The sequence below is a fragment of the Paramormyrops kingsleyae genome, chromosome 25 (genome assembly GCF_048594095.1).
Source record: "Paramormyrops kingsleyae isolate MSU_618 chromosome 25, PKINGS_0.4, whole genome shotgun sequence".
Lineage (NCBI taxonomy): Eukaryota > Metazoa > Chordata > Actinopteri > Osteoglossiformes > Mormyridae > Paramormyrops > Paramormyrops kingsleyae.
Genome location: NC_132821.1, coordinates 28021789 through 28025046, shown reverse-complemented (window position 1 = coordinate 28025046; position 3258 = coordinate 28021789). Strand labels below are relative to the sequence as shown.

General features: G+C 42.2%; 1 pseudogene; it reads left to right on the top strand.

Moving 5' to 3' along the window:
• Positions 1-257: 257 nt before the first annotated feature.
• On the top strand, positions 258-2406 carry LOC140583023 (enoyl-CoA hydratase, mitochondrial pseudogene; annotated as a pseudogene).
• The last annotated feature ends 852 nt before the right edge of the window (positions 2407-3258 follow it).

Below are 3258 nucleotides of genomic sequence, written 5' to 3'. Positions count from 1 at the left end.
TTATATAAATACAACTCTCCATCCACCTGTCCTTCTTTTAACCTATAGAATTGTATAGTTTCATATTTTTATATTGTTATCCTCTTGTTTATAGTATTTTATATGACTTATTCCTTCTACCTGAGGTCATTACCTAGTGACGTCAAAGTAGACGACCCCCATCTGCGTTCTAGACACGTAAAATGATCCATCTGCCGATGACGTCAATTTGCCTCGAAAGTTACGCGCTAGAATTCACCGACGTCAGCAGTCCGCCAGTATAAAAGGAAGCTCTAGTAGAGCGACGCTGTATTCTGCTAGCGCTTATCTGGAAGAGATGGCAATATTTTTAAGGTCCGCAGCGTTTGCAGTCAGGCAAGCTTCACTCGTTTTCACGGGTGCACGGCGACGTAGTACCGCTTCTCCCTTCCAGTACATCATGGCGAACAGGAAGGGAGTACAACAAAATGTGGGCTTGATCCAGTTAAACCGGCCCAAAGCCCTAAATGCTCTGTGCGATGGGCTAATGACGGAGGTTAATCAAGCCCTAGACACCTTTGAATTGGACAGCCAGGTCGGGGCTGTTGTCATCACCGGCAACGAGAAAGCCTTCGCAGCAGGAGCAGATATAAAAGAGATGCAAAACTGGACTTTTCCGGCATGCTACAGTGGGAACTTCTTGTCCCACTGGAGCAGAGTTTCCTCGGCGAGGAAACCTGTAATTGCTGCCGTGAATGGCTTTGCGCTCGGAGGAGGCTGCGAACTGGCCATGATGTGTGACATCATTTATGCCGGGGAGACGGCGCAGTTCGGCCAGCCGGAAATACTCCTGGGAACCATTCCTGGCGCAGGGGGAACCCAACGGCTCACCAGGGCTGTTGGCAAATCCCTGGCCATGGAAATGGTGCTAACGGGGAAACGGCTAAATGCTCAGGAAGCAAAGCAGGCCGGCCTCGTTAGCGGCATATTTCCCGTCGACCAGCTGGTACCGGAAGCTATCAGGTGTGGGGAGAAGATAGCTTCCAACTCAAAGGTCATTACTGCGATGGCAAAAGAAGCCATTAATGCAGCCTTTGAGCTACCGCTGGCCGACGGGAACCGCCTGGAGAAACGGCTGTTCCACGCCACCTTCGCCACGAAAGACAGAAAGGAAGGAATGACCGCCTTTGTGGAGAAGAGGAAGGCGGTATTCCAGGACGAATAAGTAATTTAATTTTTTAATTAAATTTTATATTATTGTAGTGTAATATTGTTTTACTGTAATTCATGGTACACTAATCTTTTCCTTCATTTTTTAAGTAGCACATACAGAACTTTTGATTTTGGCTTATTTAGAAGAAGTAACGTTAGAAGTATATCTAACTTGTAGGTACATTAGAAAGAGACTGGGTTTTTTACTAAATCACGTCGAGCAGAGGTTAAAAACCTGACTCTTTCCACACGTTATTAGTGCATGTGTGTATAATATACATGAAATGAAATGTTCCGAAAAATAGCATATTTCATTAACACATCAATTGGTCGTTAATACAAAAGCTGCTGAAGTAGACTTCAAACTTAAGAATATATTCAGTCATATTTGTCTGAAATGATTTTGAACTTTAAGTAAAACAAATCAGACAACCCCAAAAGCACCAGTTAATTATTTATACTTTATTAACATTGTTAGTCTACAAAGCAAACCAAAAACCAAAGATATTTTTAAATAAAATTACATATTACACGTGTTTAATTGCAACTTTAGTGGATCTGAATTACATTAATTCCGTATTTCAAGAATATTAAACGTAGAACTTTAGTAATGCTATTGACTATTGGTTAAAAGTGCTCAAAAGTAATCTCTTGTAAATGTATTTTATTACTATTTAATTGTAAATTCAAGTTTTTTGTAATTATACATAAGTATACTTGAAGTACATGGTTTTTATTTTGTTAAACTTGTATTTATTATAGTGAAAATGATGCAACCACCAGGGAATGTGAAGATCCTCAGATGTACGCAGATCTGGAGGGTGGCAAGCGGTGGCCCTGGCCACCATGGTCTGAAACCTGGCCACCCCATTGGCCACCATGGTCTGAAACCTGGCCACCTCATTGGCCACCCTGGACTGAAGCTTGGCCACCCCTTTGGCCACCCTGGACTGAAGCTTGGCCACCCCATTGGCCACCCTGGTCTGAAACCTGGCCATGCCATTGGCCTCCTTGGACTGAAACTTGGCCACCCCATTGGCCACCCTGAACTGAAGCCTGGCCACCCCATTGGCCACCTTGGACTGAAACCTGGCCACCCCATTGGCCACCATGGACTGACACCTGGCCACACCATTGGCCACCATGGACTGACACCTGGCCACACCATTGGCCACCCCCGTTGTATTTGCATTTTTATTAAATCAGACTTTAATAAAAATACCTCATTGTATTCAACTGTTTCTCTGTGTCCCTGATGATATAATGATAAAAAATGTATAGTGCGGCTGAGCTAAATATGTGCTCTGCGAGTAATGATGCACAGGTTTGGGAATCTTGTACTTAGTGTAAGCTTTTCACCTTAACCTGCAAGAAATTGATATGTCAATTGTGTAATTGATAATTGATTACACTGGTATACAGTGATTTTGTTGCCAACGATGGCTGAACGGTTTTATATTAAGTTTATGGTGCTGATTAAGAATATGACTTCGGTTTTGCCAGATTGGCTCTAGTTGCTGAGATATTTAATAGACAATGCAACACATTTGAAAAGCATTCAGAATTGCAAAAATATTTTTATTTTAATTACAACTAGTAAGTAAACAGTCTAACATCATACAAAAAAGAAATGTAAAATGTCTAACAGTGAAAGGAAAAAGTTATGTATGATTTGATTAATACAATATTAATTAGTTATTAATTGTTATTAATGTCAATGCTTCAAAAAAATACTGTGGCTGGTTGAAAAAGACGACTGATGTCAATGAAGCGCGATGCGACCTTTGTAAAAAAGTTATCAAACTGGTAACAATGGGCTCTAAAGCCATGGACTCGCATATCAGGGGAGAGAAGCACAAGCGTTTTGTCAAAAGTCGGACAACAACTGTCCCCATTCAGTTGTTTGCCAGTCCTGCAAGTACAACCTCTACAGATAGGCCTACACCCGCTTTGGCAGTGTCTCCGGATCCCACGACAAGCAATGCCTTCAGTACATTCTCCTCAACCGACACACTGAAAGCAGAAGGGCTACGGGCTTTGCAAACGGTTAGCCGACATCACTCCTATACGTCCAATGATGCCTTATCT